Here is a 19,316-nt window from a genome sequence, read left to right on the forward strand (position 1 = left end):
ACGGAGCTCCCCTTCCCCTCTCTAACCCATGCTCCACTTCTGAACACTGAACAGAAACAGCAACTGACGAGAAGGACCAGGCCAACAGCCATGGCCTGGGAAAGGGCACCTCTACTGCTGCTAAAAGCAACTGTTCCCTAAATGTTTCCATTGTGTGAGAGAGGTGACCCTAAGACTTAGGTTAGAGAGCAATAACAAGGGAATCCTCCCACCATCAAGGCAGTGCAAGAGCAAGCCAAGTTTGGTCCCTGGTCCTTGCTTTAAAGCTACAGCAATGTGAGGCTGCAATGACTCCATATGGCCATGAGAGGGCAGTGCAGGGCAGAGCATCAGCAGAACCCAGGCGTTCTTAGGAGAGAGGCTTGTTTGCTCAACTTTTTGACATCCTGAAGTGTATTTTCCTGCCCTCTCAGGCAAAAACAAATAACAAAAAAAGAAAAACAACCTTCAACAGGCAAGGTCTCTCTGAAATCAGGACCTACTCCCTGTCTGCGTGGTCTCTGTGCATCCACTGGGTCTGGAGATGGCGGGAGAGGAAGCTGAGACATGAGTTGGGACAAGTCCAGTAGGGTTGGTGGGTGGAGCATCTGGAGGTGGGCAGCACCAAGCAGGAGGGTTTGGGCTCCTATCTCAGTGTCTGCACTGGTCATTGACACTTTCCAGTAGACACAGGCTCCTCTGAGGGTGCGTGTAGCATGAAGTATCTATGGTTCTGTGTTCCTCTTCCCTTTCTGCCTGCAGGCAAGAGAAGGAAAGAGGGAGCACGTAGGGATCACTAAGGACAATCCAGGCAGCCGACTCTGAGAGTCCAACTAACAGATGTGCTAACCGTGCGTCCTGGTAAGTTTTAGAAAATGAAGATGCCACCAAATTCTCCAGCTATGACCTTTGTAGAACAGACCAGCAAGAAATCTGCTTTCAGATTCTTCTGGGGACAGCAGGAATGAGGAAGAGGGGAGGGTATCTCCTCTCCAGGTACCTGCTGATGCTGGACCTCTCCGGGTAAGGAACAACTGTCTGCTCTCAGTGTGCCTTAGTTTGATTACTATTATTGCAATAAGACGCCAGGACCAAAAGCAACTTGGGGAGGAAAGGGTGTGCTTCAGTTCACAGTCTATAGTCTACCATGAAGGGAAGTCAGTGCCAGAACTCCAAGCAGGGGCCAGAGACTGAAGACATGGAGGAATGCAGCTTACTGGCTTTTTCCCCATGGCTCGCTTGGGCTGCTTTCTTGTACCACTCAGGACCACCTGCCCAGGGATGGTACAGCCCATAGTGGGCTGAACCCTGCCATGTCCATCACTAGTCAAGAAAATGCTCTGTAGGTTTGCCCATAGGTCAGTCTGATGGAGACATTTTTTCATGGAGGGGGTCTTTTTCTCAGGTGACTCTAGCTTTTGTCAAGTTGACAAACACTAAGGGCCACACAGGCACTGAGCTCTGACTCAGTGGAGAAGCACAGGCTCCCTGGGACTCAGCGTATCTGCTGCTGCAGAGTCTGAGCAAAGGGCAGTGGGAAAGATGCACCCAGAACCCTTCCCTAGGTGGCAGTAAAGGCTAGACCACCTGCCAGCAGCCTTCTCACAACTAGCCACTCCCTGACCAGAACCAGGGTCAGGTTTCTAAGAGGCACGGGGCCCCAAGCTCGAGAATCATTTCTAGGCAGGGTGCAAGGAAGGACAGTACCAAATGAAACCTTCAGTAGCAAGGATGCCTGGAGAGGCTGGGGAAGGTCGTGTCCTAAAGACATCCCCCTACTACCATGAGGTATGCATCCAGAAGATGAGTCGCTTCCCACGTGGAATGAAGATGAGGGCCCCTGCAGGCCAGTATTCAATAGGAACTGGTCCAAAGATCACTTCTGAGCCCCTCTGAGGTCTAAAGTCCAGTCGCCCTATGTTGGGAATGGGGCTGTAATGGTGTGGTAGTGGGCTGCCCCTGGAGAAAAAAAAGGACTCCACCTACTGCAAGAGTCTGGGAGAGTCCTATTGGCTGGTGGGGATTAAGGGCCACCAGCTAAGTGAAGGCTGGCAAGGGGGTAGGCAGCCCTGTCAGGGGTCTGTGGTCAAAGGCAGAAGAGGTGGGTAGGACTGCTGTGTACTGACCTGCTAGCTTCTGAGGCTGTCAGCTGAGACTCGGCACAATGCAGAGGGACTGGGAAATCAGGGTTGGATGCAGTGGAGATTGGCTGGCTGGTGGGACTCTCACGCCTCTTAGAGGGTGGGTAGGGAAGAACCAGAAGCCAAGGAAGGTAAGGCACCTTTCTGCGGGGCACCCTAATGGGAAGAAGAGGTTCTCTGAGGCAGCAGAGGCCCAAGCCTGGGTAGGCAGATAACAGTGCAGTGGCCAGGGCTGGTAGGGACCTCCTACGGTGAACATTGTCTGGAAAACCTTATCATGATTCACACTGCCATAATCAGCCCACTGAGACAGCCTCAGCCTCAGTGCTGCAAACAGAGCCAGCCCCTCCTGTAACTAATGGGAACTGTATTTTACCCACTGTCGTTAGACTGGGAACTGACTTCCCTGTGTGCTGGAAAGAAGGTTGTACCTTTTAGTTTGTAATAACTTTGGGATCAGAGAGGGATGTGAGTGGCCGATTCTGCTGTGTTCAGCTTCACCCCTAGAATTTAGTTGTTTATTTCAGAAGGCATGGCTTTGCTTCAAAACCACAGATCAGTCAAGCAGCAAGGGCAGAGAAACCACTTTCTAGAGGATGTTAGAGAGTCCAGACATTTGGCTCCCAGGCAGCCAACGAACCCACACACAGATCCTTGGAAGGACAGGCAGGTGTGCAGGGAATCCAAAGTCTTGGGAGGAAGGGATTACAGACAGTGCTCACTGTTTTCAGCTGTGCCAGGAGCATGCAGGAAAAGCAGAGTCCTGCACAGGCACTTAAAGGATTGGTCAGCAGCCAGGAAGCCTGGGTTCTAGAATCTGACTTCAGCAACTGAGATGTCTAATGTGGATCTACATACCAGCTTTGGATGCGTGGTAAGTTTCCTTTTCCTGTTCCAGGCTCTAGGCTCAAGCAGCTCTTCTGAACTCAGGGGTGTGCCTAGACTCTCATTTTAAGGTTCTGGGTGAGAAAGGACAGCTGCAGTCATCTGGGGCATGAACCATGGCCCAGCGATAATGCAAAAGTTGGGAAGGCCAGGGATCAGCACGGTGGTAAGTTAGACCTGGATACTTGTTGGCCTCGGTTTCCCAAGCTCTACCAAGGAAAGAAAACATGCAGGCAGCTAGGAAATCTGGACTTTGTCGGAAACAAACTATAGAAAGGGGCAGGACATCATCCTTCAAGCTGTGCTGCTTCCTGGTGCTTTCATTTTGCGTCTTCTGGCTCCCTTTGGAGCAGGGTCTCTGCCTCCTTACTTGACTCTAACCTCTCTGTTTTCTTTCACTGTGTAGATTCTCTGTACATTTGACTGCAGTGTGTGAGGCATTACCACACAAGCATATTATACACTGTGCAAAGTCCCCCTTCTTTGCCTTCTCTCTCATTAGTTCTCTTTGTTCTCCTAAACAAGTTTCATTTCTACCTTCATACATAATTCAGCATTCCGGTATAAAATCTAGACACCTCATATGTCTCAGTTAAGTTTCTGTTGCTATGATAAACATTTTGACCAAAAGCAACTTGGTGAAGAAAAGCTTCCTTTGTCTTGCATGTCCTGATCACAGCCGGTTACTGAGGAAGTGAGAACAGGGACTCGGGCAGAAGCAGAGGCTGGAGGAAAGCTGCCTCCAGACTCATATTCATCTACCTTTCTTATACAGCCTAGGTCAACCTGCCTAGGAATGATACCGCCCATGGTGGGCTGCCCTCCGACCTCAGTCAACAGTCAATACAATGTTCAGGAGATACACTCACAGGCCAATATGATTGGAGGCTATTCCCCAAGTGAGGTTTCCTTTTCTAGGTAACTCTAATTTGTTTCAAGCTAACAAAAACTAACCAGCGTAGCTTATGAGCAATAATTTACTTAATATCATTATGTCCAGTTACACTATTTTCCTACAAACAATTATACCGCATTCTCTGTAGCCATTCCTCTCTTGGTGATAGCTTCCCTGTTTCAAGGTACAGGTATGCAAAAGAGAAGCCATCAAGGTCCCCCTGTGGGCTCACCACAGGCACTTCAGGAAGCAAGCATAGGGCAGGGATTAGCTGCTTGGAAGGCTTGTGCATGGCCTCCAGGAATATATAGATAGTTGCTGTGTGAGGTTGTGCTCCCAGAGCCAAACACAGGGTCTGACACATACTAGGTCTGCGGTAAATGATTGCAGAGTAATTAAGATAACCTCCATATTAGTCAGGGTTCTCTAGAGGAAAAGAACTGGCAGAATGATTATGTCTTAGTCGCTGTTCTATTATTTTAAAGAGACACCATGACCAAAGCAACACGTACAAAAGAAAGCATTTAATTAGGGGCTTGCTTACAGTTTCAGAGAGTAGCCCATGACCATCACAGCAGGGAACACAACAGAACACACGGTATTGGAGCAATAGCTAAGGCAGCCAACAGAGAAAGAAACACTGGACCTTGCATGGGTTTTTGAAATCCCAAAGTCCACTCTCAGTGATACACTTCCTCCAACAAGGACACACTTCCTAATCCTTCTAAAACTTTAAAACAGTCCTATTTCCTGGTGACTAAGCGCTGGCTGAATCTATTTGCTTATGTGGTTTTTTTCTCATTCAAACCACTATACTATATATAAACATACACACACACACACACACACACAATGAAAATGAGGATTTATTTATTTATTTTGTTCATTCATTTTGGCTTTTCAAAACAAGGTTTCTCTGTGTAGCCCTGGCTGTCCTAGAACTCTCTCTAGTAGACCAGGCTGGCCTCAAACTCAGAGACCCATCTGCTTCTGCCTCCCAAGTGCTGGGATTATGGGCAGGCACCACCATGCTCGACTGAGGATTTATCACAGTGGCTTGCAGTCCGTGATCTGACTCATCCAATGATGGCTGTATCCCAGTGGAAAGGCTAAGAATTCAGTTGTTGTTCCTGTTCATGAGGCTAGATGTTTCAGCTAGTCTTCAGTCTCATTGGAATCCCAAAGATGAAGGTTCTAATAAATACTAGTAAAAATAATCCTTTAACAGCAGGCTAGATAAACTTTCCAGTAACTGTGAGAGCAAGCAGGCAAAAAGCAAAAGCTTCCTTCTTCTCTCATATCCTTAATGTGGGCTCCCACCAGAAGTTGTGGCCCAGATTTAGGATAGGTCTTCCCACTTCAAATGATCCAATAAAGAAAACACCTCACAGGCATGCCCAGTTGCTTGGGTTTTAGTCGATCCCAGATGTAGTAAAATCAACAACCAAGATTATCAACCACACCCTCCATTTTGCAGATGCATAAACTGGAGCTCAGAGGACTTAAAGACCTTCCTTGGGTAAGCACGTGGTAGCTTGGTTTTGATCCTGTTTGTGTCTGGCTGCCAAGGAAAATGGATAGATGATGAAATTAGGTGCCCCATGTGCTTTGTGCCCAGGGCATAGAGGCCAACAAGGTGGATCCCGGGGCTTACACAATTTTCATCAACAGAAGGACAGACTGACAGGGACCCTGACTCTGCCCCATGGATATCGGCATGGATCCTTGAGTCTGCATCTCTAGTGATGAGCAGAGGAGAGCTCTCCGGGGGCTGGGGTGTATATAGCACATCAAGCTTCTTCTGGGAAGTGTGTGGCCTGGCATAGAGCCCCCAGTGGGGCAGATGGCGTCATTCCTGGGCCTGTCAGAGCTCTGAAGTAGGAACCTTGTTTTGGAGAGCTGCAATTGCTGTTGCCACCAGCACCATGGTGGCAACCTTTCTGAACATTGTCCCATTTTTGCAGCAAGAAGAACTTGCCACAAAATGGATCTGATGGCTCCAGGAATGAAGCTACCTGCCCCATGGAGGGCTCTGTGCGAGGACACACACTTCCCAGAAGTCTTTCCCATATACACCCCTGCCCCAGAGGATCTCTCCCCTGTTCACCACAAAAGATGCAGATTCCAAGGCTCCATGCTGCAGGCAGAGCCAGGGTCCCTGTTAGTCTGTCCTTCTGTTGATGAAGATTGTGCAGCCCCTGGGGTCCACTTTGCTGGCCTCTCTGTCCTGGACACAGAGTACATGAGCCATCTACTCGTGACTACCCCACCCCCTTGGGAGATACTACAGCTTCAGGAACATTCAGCATATCACCTACCTGAGGCCCCTGCCCACTTAGCTGTTTCTCAGCCCAGAGTCCTCTGTTTTCTCCTGATGCTGGTCCCCACCAGCCTTCTTTCCTGTCCAAACTGGAGTCCAGCCAGAGCTTCCTGCAAAACTCATGGTACAGCAATACCTGCTGCCTGAAGGGTAAATGGTGAGTCACAGAACAATGTTATCTATAGAAGACCTATTGTGTGCAGGCACTGAATGCCAGGAACGAGCCAGGCGAAACATCTATTTTAATAGAAACAAAAACCAAAGAAATAATTGGCAGGTCTTAAGTGGGATACAATAAGACAAAGGGTAGACTGGGGTGGGAGGTGAGACAAGCTGTTGTTGTGGCTGCAGGCCCTGTGGGTTTGTCAGTTCCTGGAAGCAGAGCAGAGATGAGGTTTTGAGGATCTGCCCTTGAACAGACAAGGGAATGGGAGAAACGATCTTTATTCAGCCTGGTCTCAGGAGCTCCGGGCATTGGCTACGCACATATTCTGCCTTGAAACCTTCTGTCACACTGCACCAACTGGGACAGCCTGCTCCCCAATCTAGCAACAGTGTCACCTTAAAATGATTTTCTCTGAGAGAGGCAGCTCCTCTCTCCCCTTAATTGGATGAGAGCCAGGCCAGGCAAAGACTTTCTAAGTGAACCGGTTTATTGCACTGCTCACAAAACCCGAAGAAGCGGAAAAAAAACAGGAGGAATAGGTGAAAATATCAGACAAAAAAGTAAAAAGTCACTTGAGAACAGAGCACTAGCAAGGAAAGTAATAATTTGTACCCACAAAGGAAACTGTCAAAATGGCCCCAGAGACCACCCTTCGAGGTGATTCCTATGGGAATGAGTGTTGCCACAGTGCCAAGGATACAGATGAAGAAGTTCACTGGGGCAGGATCTCAGGTCACTGTGGACACTCAGTTTGATGGTGTTTGTATTTACAGTCATAGAGAGTATTATCTGAGCTCTTGGATGTCCACTTCAGAAGAAAGGCCCAGGTACCAACAGTGTCATTTACATATGAATGCACAGTTGTCAATGTGGCTGTCAGCCAGCTATCAGACTGACTACCTGCCAGCCATTTGTCTCAGTAGGAGCTTTTGTTAGAAGTTCAAGATGGAGTTGGTGCTGTCAAAGCATGATGTCATTCATCATAATTAGAATACCAATTTACTCAGTGTCACAAGAACCACATCACAGCAAAGGACATATCTCAAGGCTTCTACAGCCTTCTGTTAGTCAACTGGTGGCCGTGGGCTGTCTAGACCTAGAACAGGAAGGAAGCGGACTCTTCCAGCAAAGCAGCTGTCCCTCCATGAAACAATGCATAGGAACAGAGGAGAGCAGTGTGAGGAGTGGACAGTATGGCTGGAGAGTGTCTCTGTGAAGTGACCTTTGAAGATGGAGAGAAAAAAATAAGCTCAAGAAGTGTCAAGTGAAGTTATCTTTGGGAGAACGGCCATTGGCTAGTGCAAGAGCCCTGAGGTGAAATAGCACCTGGGAGATCAATGCCTGGGAGTAGAATGAAGTGGGTAGGGAATGGTGGGCAGAGTAGGATGTGTTCATTCACAGCCCTGCGTGTCCCTGCAAGCCCATCATCTTACTCTGGGATAGTTAGGAGCCACTGAAGACACTTTGATGACATGGTCATGCTATCAAGTTGATGCAGGGGACTAGAAAGCTGTGCTCCCAGGGGTACTGCTCCTCAGTGGGCAGGTGACTATCAGGCCTTCCCCTCCCTATTTCCATCCAACCCAGGCCTGCAGGCAGAGGGGCCCATCAGCTCCTTTACCTGAGGCAAGAGAAGCAGGTGAAAAGGGAGGAGGGGAAGAGCGGGAGAGAGCCGCTTGGCTCAACCTGGCCCTTGGGCGATTTACCAGGCACACGAGGGTAGGGGAACCTGGGTACTCACTGGAGAGGCAGAAGCTTCCTCAGGTCCCAGCCTGGCTCAAAGGGCTTTAGAAATAATACCCCCAAATAATTAAAAAGAGACTTGCTGTCCCACCTCCCGGCCTCTGGAGAGGGATATTCATCAGCAAATAAATTAAAACCAAATCTAACAATTTACATGACTCAAGCTACAGAGGAGCTGCCAGAAAACTGAGTGCTATGGTTATGCTGAAGCGGCACAGCCCTGCCCTGGGCATCCTCCATGCTCTGAGGCTTCCTGCTCACTCTTCTCAGAGCCACTACAGCTTATCCATGCAGTGGAGGCAAAAGAGATTAGCCGACTGTTAGACCCCAGCCATCACCCACTGAGACAGGCTGCCGGGAGAGCCTGCCTACTGAGACTCCTCTGTCTTTCAAGCTTTCCTGACCTGCTGATTTACCTCTCAGAGCCTCAGTTTACCAATTACGAAATTGGAAGGTAATTTTGGCAGATTTGCCTCGCAGCAAAATGTACTGGCATTCAACGGGTTGAAATGACAGGGTTTCAATAGGAAAAAAAACTGGCTATGCAAATTCAAGGTAGAGCTGCATTATACAACCTAAAAATATCCACAGATTCTAGCTGAGCCCTGCTTCCGGGCAACAGGGAAACTGTAATCGAAGACTCAAATTTATTGTCCTTTAGTAATATTTTTCTTAGGAGCCCTTTTGATTACCTGTGAGAGGCCTTGGATGGCATGTCCCCTCTTCTCCAGGCCTGCACATGAACAGGACACCACCACCACTACCTGATGTGTAAAAGGAGCCCAGGAGATATAATGGGGCCTCAAAGAGCATGAGTGCAGAACCCTGGTCTCACCTGCCTGCTTGCTGGCTAATAGTGACAGATTAACCCACTGTGAAACCACGGGTCACACTTTGCCAACAACAATGTGTCCCATAGTGGTCCTGGCAGAGGTATGAAAATATGGAGTCAAAAGTGTGTGTGTGTGTGTGTGTGTGTGTGTGTGTGTGTGTGTGTGTGTGTGTGTGTGTGTGTGTGTGTGTGTGTGTGTGTGTGTGTGTAGTCCCAGGGCAAGGACACAGCCAACACAAACGCTCTAGTTTCTGGGACTTCCAACCTAGTAGCCCAAACCATCTTTTTTACCCTAGCTTTATAGTGACAGTGAGTGCCCAGGCAAACAGGGCCACTAGGATCCCCAGGTCAGCATGGGATAGACTGGTATTGATTTAAGCCTACTAAGATAGGGTGCTACAGAGCTATTTATCCCCTTCTTATGTGCTTGCAGACATAGAACTTTCTAGACTCCCATACCTGATACTCCCGTACTTTGATCAGATATAATAAAACCCAGCTTCTGGACTGGGAAAGATTATCAGAGTCTCATTAGCCAATGAGAGTAGACTGTAGTGGTCACAGCTGCCAATCATGAAAGACCATACTAAGTACCAAGCACTTCATTCTGTTAACTCCCTGAGTTAGGCAAGATACCAGTTACCTTGACGGCATGGAAAGTAAAGAAACGCTGGGGGGATTCAGAGATTTGCCGAAAGCTACAGAGCCAATGAGAGAGGGCGCTGTTCCCATCGGCGGTGAGGAGCTGGGCGTCTGCGTGTAGTATCTTGAGGCTCTGGAACAAACGGGCAGGCTCCAGAGTCAAGGCACTGCAGGGCCTTGGCTCCGGTCTCTTGTGGCCCTTACTGCTGATGTAAGCTTTTTGGCTGAATCTAGGATCCAAATCAGTACAAAGCTTAGCAATCATGAAAAAGCAGGTAGTTTAATAAACCTGACACACGCATGGGGCTCCTCACCCTATGAGTGGACTCTAAAATGCGATGGCTGATACATGCTACTCAGGTGGACTAGAAAGGGGGCAGCAAACCTTTTTGGGAAGGAATGGCAGAAAGGATTGTTGTCTGCTCTTGGATCATGAGTAACTTTCTGAGACATGGTGGGGACTGTAGAAGCCGATGGAGGGCAAGGTTCATGTCAGAGGCTGTTGTTGGGGATGGTGGCAGCCACACTTCTCAGGTTCTGGTAATGAAGGTTATTTCGGCATTAGTATATGAAGGTAATGCCCCTTGCAGAATCATACGGCACATGGGAAAGCCAAGCAAGTGGCCATTTCTGAAGATCAACATTTAAGTGATTTCAGCTGGCAATAATCACTTTCCGCCTATTTTAAGAAGGCACACGCCCACCTCCTACCAGCTGGCAGGGTCATTATCTCAGCCTCTTTGCCACCTCTACATGACTTTCCCTGCCCTCCCTACATGCCCCACCCCGGCCGTCTTATATTCTGTCTCTAACATGATCCACCCTAATAATGCGAGAATATCTCTGTCTTATAAAAAATCCCACTGACAAATAATGCCATCCTCTGAGGGTCCAGGGAAAGAGGGGTGGGGGTGTCTGATTTCCTCATATCTCACGGACATGTACCAGGAATTACCAACACTGTGTGATTCACAGCCAATGCCCAACACATACTTTTCTTTTTTTTCAGGATTCAGATTGAACTTAGGGTATCTTCCATGCTAAGCAAGTGTTTGGCCACTGAATACACCTCCAGCCAACAAGCACATCCTGGATAGATGGATGAGTAGATGAGTATGGAGTGGATCCAATACTGGACAGCAAACCCGAGTCCTCGTGTGTGAGCCTCCTCCATTTCCTAAAGCCCTTGCCCTCAAGAGTACATGGGCCTTGTAATAGTCTTTCTTTTGGGGAGGGGAGGTGTTTGAGACAGGATTTCTCTACATAGCCTTGGACACCCTAGAGCTTGTTCTGTAGACTAGGCTGGCCTTGAACTCACAGAGATCTGCTTGCCTCTGCCTCCCAAGTGCTGGAATTAAAGGCATGTGGCACCACCACCATCACCTTGCTCGGCCTTATAATATTCTTGCTCAGTCCAGTCACAAGGAAGTACCAGACTGCTCCAAATGGTGGGACTCTCCAGAATAACCCCTGCAGCTAAACGAGAACATTGGTCATGGCAGAATAGAGAATGCCACGTGACAACAGCCCTGATTAAAATGGCACGACAACTAAATGTCTGACCACAGACAAGAGACAAACTGACAGAAAGTGCACTCTTGGGACAACTGCTGAATACAGGACACACAGATGAGCCAATGGTAATGTCGGTGTTGTAGTTGCAGTTACTGGCTTCAGTCACTGCCGCAAACAGCCTTGCCAAGCCTGTTAGCACAGCTCTCTGCAGGTAGAGGCAGGAACATAAGAGTTCAAGGACAACTTGGGCTACATAGCAACAGCTGTCTAAAAATTGCATACGCACGTACATACACACACACAAACACACATTTTAGAAACTATTTTAAGCACTAAAGTATCCAAGGTATAAAATATAGGACATATAAATGTATATGAGTGTGAGATACACAGAGAGAATGATTGATACTTTAAATATGGCAAAATGATAATGATTGATTAGCCTGAGTGAGAGCCAGCTTTTCTACTACTTGAAATTATTTTTAAATGATATTAAATTTAAATAGGCTGCGTGTAAATATGTAACAAAATTCAAAACGTAGAAGAGAGGTTGGGATGTAGTTCAGTGGTAGAGTACTTGCCTTGTGTGTTGTTCAGGGGCCAGCACTACAGTAAAACAAGCATGAGCCTTAGACATTCCACGGTAACCCTTGGTGCCTGGCTTTTGCATCTCCTTGGTATTCTCTTGTTCTTTCTTCTTCTTTTGTCCAAAGTCTTCCTCAGTCTATCACCCAGGAGAGCAGTAGGGAAGGGGCAGAGGGCAGTGTCAAGATTGAGTAGAACCCTGGGCTGGAGAGATGGCTCAGTGGTTAAGAGCACTGACTGCTCTTCCACAGGTCCTGAGTTCAATTCCCAGCAACCACTTTGTGGCTCACAACCATCTGTAATGAGATCTGATGCCCTCTTCTGGTGTGTCTGAAGACAGCTCCAGTGTACATATATAAATAAAATAAATCTTTTAAAAAAAAAAAGATTGAGTAGAACCCAAAGAACATGGCAAACACCTCCTGCCCCAGAGCCAGCTTCCTTGGGCTTGTCTGGCCTGAGTTGAGGGCCCAGGAATAAATTTTGCCCCTTTCAGGCATAGGTCAACAGCATTCACATGGGCCTGGGGCTAGGCTCAACTTCCTCCAGGAGGGGAAAAAGTAGTGAATGTTGAGGAGACTCCTCACCAGGACTGAATTTTATGTATTGGCCTCAGTCCCCATCTAGGGTCACACAAACAAGGACCCTAAGCAAGAAAGAGGAGTATGTTCCTCACACAAAGGCAGGACAAGAGCTCTTCATTGAACATAAATGGCTGTTGGGGATTGGTTCTATGCTTTGTCTCAATTTGGCTCCCAAAATCACATGTGAATCTGCATGTCTAGATGCTGAGGATCTGTGTCCCCAATTGGTTTTTGATTAATCAATAAAGAGTCAATAGCCAATAGCCAATGGGTGAAAGAGGCAGGACTTTTAGGATTCCCAGGCAAAAACTGCAGAGGACAGAAGGAACAGAATCACCATGATGTAGAAGCAGAGAGATCAGGTTCAAGAGCTGCAGGAGAGAAATGATCCAGCAATGGCGGTGCAAAGGGAAAGTGGCCCCGTGGGAGGGCTGCCCAGAAGGAAACAGGGCAGCAAAGATAAAAGACAGATTTAGAAAACGTAACTGGGGAATACCAGAGGGGAGTGTGTGCTAGCCTCAGGGAGGTTTAAAAGTGCCCAACCTGGATTGGGGATTTAGCTCAGCGGTAGAGCGCTTGCCTAGCAAGCGCAAGGCCCTGGGTTCGGTCCCCAGCTCCGAAAAAAAGAAAAAAAAAGTGCCCAACCATTGAGCTAGTCAAGGCATAGCAAAATATAAAGGCTGCATGTACATGTCCTGTCATTCTAGAATCCAGAGCACTCTGGCGGGTGTCAGAGGCGAGACCACCTGCCAGGAGCTCAGAGCACATTAACAATTCGCCACTACAGATGGCCACCTCCTTTCTAAGCTTCCAAGAGGCTGGAACCTTTCCCCAGTCCCACTTATAGGCAGCAAGACAACTTATGAGCCAGGTACTTCAGAGGAGACTGGCAGCTACTAAGCTAAGAGACAGCACAGACACTGAGGCCCAGAGAAGCTGCAGGGCTGGACAGAGCAGAGCTTTGGAATCAGAGGCTGCTCTCTGGCTTCTGTTGCCATGGGAAAGAAATGGAAAGGAATGTCAGAATCGGCTGAGTATTTCACTCTGCATAGCTGAGTGTGCAGGCCTCCATGAATGCTGAATGTGGGTGAAGGGGTTGCTGAAAGACACGAGGGAAGGAATGAAGAGTGGGTGTCTTGGTAGGTGGATGGAAGGGCTGGAGAGATGGCTCAGTGGTTAAGAGCACTGACTGCTCTTCCAGAGGTCCTGAGTTCAAATCTCAGCAGCCACATGGTGGCTCATAACCATCTGTAATGAGATCTGATGCCCTCTTCTGGTATTTCTGGAAAAAAAATGGATGGAAGGGTAAGTGGGTAGATGGATGGGATATATTTAGGTACATGAATAGAGAGATGTGTGGGTAGTTGGGTGGGTGGATATATGAAAGACTAGTAGAAGGGTACAAGGAAGATGGGTGAATGGGTGGTTAGATAGTTAGGAGAAAAGTGGATGGATAGGTAGTATGGATAAGTGGATAGATGTACAGCACTCATCTCTGAGTGAAGCTAGGCCATGCAGTATACTGTCATATCTTTGACTAGATGAGAACTCTGAGAATACTTATTCAGTAATTCAAAATAGGGTAAGAGGAGGTCTAGAGTACAATCTTAGGATTCAGACTAGCTGAATTCCTATTCAAATTCTTGTTTTATGACTATTTGTCTTAGTTAGGGTTTTACTGCTGTGAGCAGACACCATGACCAAGTCAAGTCTTAGAAAGGACATTTAATTGGGGCTGGCTTACAGGTTCAGAGGTTCAGCCCATTATCATCAAGGTGGGAACATGGCAAGCAGGCATGGTGCAGGCAGAGCTCAGAGTTCTGCATCCTCATCTGAAGGCTGCTAGTGGAAGACTGGCTTCTAGGCAGCTAGAATGAGAGTCTTAAAGCCCACGCTCACAGTGACACAGCTACTCCAGCAAGGCCACACCTGCTTATGGTGCCACTCCCTGGGCTAAGAATGTATAAACCATCACACTATTCATTATTTTTCTGTTGCTGTGGTAAAATATCATGACCACAGGAAACCTTGTGAAGAAAGGGTTTATTTTGACTTACTGTTCCAGAGAAACAGAGTCCAGCAAGGCAGGGAAGAACAGCATGGTGGCAGGAGCATGAAGACAGTCTTCAGTCAGGAGGCAGAGAAATCACAGAAAAAAGCAAGGTGAGGCTATGAATTCTTAATACATACATACACACACACACACACACACACACACACACACACACACACACACACACACACCAGTGCCCAGTGATGCACTTCTTCTAGTCATTCTTCATCTCCTAGAGGCTTTGTAAGCTCACTGAACAGCACTACCAACTGGGGACCAAGTATTAAACACCAGAGTCTATGGAGGACATTCTCCATTCAAATCGCCACAATTACTCTATAGCTGTGTGACCTTGTAAAAGTTACTAAACCATCCTCATGAGAATAAGGTACCAACTCAAGAGGTGGCTATAGAATTGCAAGTGCTTACCACAGTGCTTAGTAATCAGAAAGATTGAAAGTTACTAGTAATAACTTCATCTCATGGTTGCTTCCTATATAGTTTTCTCTGTTAATAATAGTAATATAATAATGATAACTTCCTCCTCTTAAGTTGCCACATCTCAGTATAAAAGCCAGTGCTCTTACAGTGGCCCTTAAGGCCTCGTTTCTTTATTACTCCATCTTCTGCCTTTTCTCCTCCTCCTCCTCCTCTTCCTGTCTGTCTGTCTCTCTGTCTGTCTCTGTCTCTGTCTCTGTCTCTCTGTCTCTCTCTCTCTCTGCCTGAACGTGATAAACGTAGTTTTGACCCACGCCCTTGGACCCTTGGAGCCCACTCCCTGGCAGGCTTCTCCCCAGAAAATCTCATTTTCACACCTCATTTTACTTCATCACAAAGATTTGTGAATCTTTGCTTGAATGTCTCCTTCAAGGAAAGGCCTCCTTCCCCTCTAAAATTCTGAAATTGCACCATCCAATATGTAATAGCTTTACTTGTCAAACTGATGCACTCTGTAATCACCTGAGAAAGTAGCCTTAATAAGATCTACATGGAATGTACATGAGGGCATGTCTGTGGGGTATGGTCTTGATTAAGTTAATTGATGTGAGAAGATCCAGCCCACTGTAAGCAGCACCGTTCCCTGGGAAAGGGGTCCTGGACTGTGTTAGAATAGAGAAACTGATCTGAGCACAGACAAACAAGCAAGTGAGCCTGTATGAGCTCGTTCCGCGCTGCTCTTGACTATGGAAATGATGAGATTAGCTGCTTCAAGCTCCTCACACAGACTTCCCCATGATGATGGCATGGAATTATAAAATAAAGTGAACCCTTTCTCTCCTGTTGCTTTTCGCCAGGACATTTCAGCACAACATGCTCAGACCCTAACCTCGCTTCCTTGCATCCTTTCATCCAACAGCACCTGCCTTTAATGACTCACTGTGTACTCGACTTACTCATCTTGCTTATTGCCTGCCTCCCACAGCAAAGCCTCGGTCTAGGACAGCAGTGAGTTTCACAGCTTCTGGTCTCTGTGCTATGACAGCATCTGAGCAGAGCAGACCTACCACAAAGAATCACCGATGAATAAATGGTGCATTGGGTGATCTGCCAGACCATGCTTCCCTGGCTCCAAAATAAAGGCATCTAACCAAAGGTAAAACCTGTCCGCAGGCCTGCCCTCCAAAATGGTGTCATAGAAACAAAGCCCTACAGAGTGAGGATGTTCTTAGGTATAACTGAGGGAAGAGGATACTCAAGGCTGTAGCTGACGTCACCCAAGGCCCTTTTAGAAGAGAAAAGGTCTGGGATCCATGGAAAGACAGTCCAGAGTATACCCATCCCAGCCACTCAGCATAGCCCTGTCAAGTGTAACTGGGTGTATTAGAGCCACGGTGAGGCCGATGTTCCACATCGTGGGGCACAGAAGTAAGTATTCCTGCCTGCTTGGTTCCCTATCAGGTCTTACAACCCCCAGTTTCGCATCAGGTGCTGCGACTCGAGCTCATCTCCGAGACAGAAAGTCACAGGCATCATGGAGGCCCTTGACTGGAGTTGGAATCTTCCCAGGTGCACCCGCAGTCCACAGGTGAGATGACGCTGCTTCCCCCAGCACTGGGTAGAAGAAGCTGTTTGTCAGGACAAGGCACCTGCAGATCAGCACTGGACAGCAGCTGGGGCAGAAATGCAGAGCCTGTCACTGCTCTAGGGAAGCCTACAGAGAAAGTTGCCTCTGGAGTCTGATGAGCACCTCAGCTTGAGACTGGGCTCTCTTCCCCAGCTGTGCAGGGCTTTCGGCAAGGCCCTCCACATCTCTGAGCCTCTTTTTCTTCTCTAGGAGAACAACTGGGTCCATCTGGGTCCAGGCCTGGATCCATCTAGGGTTGGGATTTAGATTCAGAAAAACTTGCAGTGGTTGAGAGTTTGAGAGGTAAGGTGTTTCTCTGGGGCAAACTCATTGAATTCTTGGAAAAGCAAACCAGCAAACCATGCCACTGGGAGGCAGTGGAACCACTAAGACAGGTGGGGTTTATGGGAAACATACTGGGTATTTGGAGTGTTCTGGGAACCAGGTGTGTCTGTCTGTCTGTGTCTGTGTCTGTGTCTGTGTCTGTGTCTGTGTCTGTCTGTCTGTCTGTCTCTCCCTGTCTCTCTTCCTCTCTCATTCTGTCTCTCTGCCTCTCCGTGTCTCTGTGTCTCTGTCTCTCTATCTTTCTCTATCTTTGTTTCTGTCCTTGTCTCTGTCTCTGCCCCCCCAACATACTTCCCAGAATGCAGTTCAAGATTTTGCTCTCCCAAATGTTTCTGTTATCAAACAGGAAGAGAAGGAGGAAGACCGAGAGAGGCCCAGTGAGATGCAAACTGGGTTACTGATGGATCTTCCTATTCCAGACCTTTCCATGGCTGCATTTCCTGGCCTATGGTTCTCTAAGATACCCACACTCTTATAATACACTCTTCTTTTGCTCCATTGCTTGTGGAGGGATTTCCACTGTACATAGACTACAGCTCCAGCCCCCATAGGCTTTTTTTTTTTTTTTTGCAAAAGTGCCTCCCAACCGCTTCCCCCAAGAAATGGAATCTGTTTCCCCTCTACTGATCCTGAGAGTGACGTGAGGCATGGTGGGATTTCTGGGACTTCCATGCTTGAACATCAGGAAGACCTAATATACTTCACTTTGTGTTCTAAGGGATCTAGCTGCTATGTAAGAAGGGTCACTTCCCTGAGACTTCCATGTTCTGAGGAAGCATGAGCTGAGTCAGGTGGAGAATTACTGGAGGCCTCAGCTGGCCCAGCCATCCCAGCCCATGCTCCAAACATGCGAAATAACACTCTTTCTCAAATGTCTCAGCCCGGAAGACAACTCATAGAGTTGTCCATTGGCAGTTGAGCTGTCCCCACTGCAGGGTGCTGACACACTGACCAACAGGGAGCTGTTGTGTTTATCACTATGTCCCGGATACCTTGTTAGGCAACATTAAATAAGTGGAACAAACTGAATCCAAAAGGAGGGGCAATCCTCTCTACACACAGCCACTGAGTTGTAGGATAGTGGAGGAAATGCCCAGGGTGCAAGGCCCAACCTTGTCTCTCTTACTGGGAACTCTGTATCATTCCATGCATTATAACTAACCCCCTCAACTGTACCCCATCTGTACCCACAAACTAGCTCAGCGCTAGAACTTCGTGGAACAATCTGCACAGAGACACACTACTCTTCTCCTCTTGCCAGTACCTTTATCAAGCAGTGAACATTCACCTCACAACGGCTAATAACCACGAAAACACGCTCCACCTCCCCAGTAATCAGGGAAATGCAAATCAGCAAGAGTCAGACCCACCTTCCTGCTCACCAGATTGGGAAGTGAAGGTGAATAACAATGGCCCTAGACAAGGGCGGGGTACACTGAGGTCTCAGAAGCCAGACAACAAGCAATTCTAAAGGAAGACTAGCAGTATCTATGAAAATAGAAAATGTGCATATCCATCAATGCTGCAATTCTACTTCTGAGTTTGAAAGACCCCTGGAGAGGGGAGACCCTCACTCAAGTCTCGGGATAATGCAACCCCCCCAAGAACTCACAAGAGACCATCCTTGTTGCAATCACACAAGATTTATTGACAGGAACCAGCACAGTGGGGTCAAGACTCATATCCCACACAGGGGTAGAGGAGTTCGACCCCAAGTATCTGGGAGAAGAGGTATTTAAAGGAAGAAACCACAACCCAGGGGGGTAGGGAGGGCATCATTGGAAAAATGTTGAGAATACCAGTGAAAAATCACAAGGGGGAACTCCCTGTTTCTCAAGATTGTTCTCAAGGGGAAACTCCCTGATTCTCAGATTATAATCTAACCTTGTGGTCAGCTAATTCCTAGAACAGAGTCACTGAACCGGCTATCCTACATTTTTTGCTTTACTCTGCCTGCTAGGGGGTCTGGATTTATCCTGGCCTTTCAAGTTCATGCCCTAAGGAAACATTTAGACATGGTACATACACGAAAAGATGTGTGCAAAAGCATTCTCTGTGGAATCCCTATAGCACAGGAAGTTTTCGACGGATCTCCCAAGAGGAGCAATCAAGCCAGACTCGGTGGCTCAGGCCTTAATTCCATTTCTTTGGAGGCCGAACTAGGAGATCTCAAGTTTGAGATCAGCGTCAACTACATAGAGTGTTCGGGATCAGCCTGGGCTAAGTAGGGAGAGCCTGTCTTAATGAATAAGTCACGCAGAAATTCCTGAATAGCCAGTACCTCCCTGCCTGCTGTTCAAGACAGCTGATAGAATAGCCAGCACTTACGCTGTCCTAAGTCCAGAACATGGATGTGTACATAGATGACACACATAACAAGACCAAGAAGTCTCTAAGGTGTGCTGCTAAGTGAAAGGGGCATCTTCACAGTATGTTATCTGGGTAAACAGCTCCACGGAAGTGAAAATACAAAACAGAAGATGAAAGTGCAAATGTTATGGTGGGGGAAAAACAACCTCCTTGCCACTGGTTACTTATTGGGTACTTACAATGTACTGCTGGCCCT

At 47.6% G+C, this 19,316-nt stretch overlaps 1 long non-coding RNA gene across 1 annotated transcript; it reads left to right on the top strand.

The window, feature by feature from the left end:
* Nucleotides 1-646: 646 nt before the first annotated feature.
* LOC116903027 lies at nucleotides 647-10,984 on the top strand. Its single transcript, XR_004388247.1, has 3 exons — nucleotides 647-1,002; nucleotides 2,852-2,994; nucleotides 10,613-10,984. It is a non-coding gene; the product is annotated as an uncharacterized LOC116903027 (long non-coding RNA).
* Nucleotides 10,985-19,316: the final 8,332 nt, after the last annotated feature.

Source organism: Rattus rattus, chromosome 6, assembly GCF_011064425.1.
Source record: "Rattus rattus isolate New Zealand chromosome 6, Rrattus_CSIRO_v1, whole genome shotgun sequence".
Lineage (NCBI taxonomy): Eukaryota > Metazoa > Chordata > Mammalia > Rodentia > Muridae > Rattus > Rattus rattus.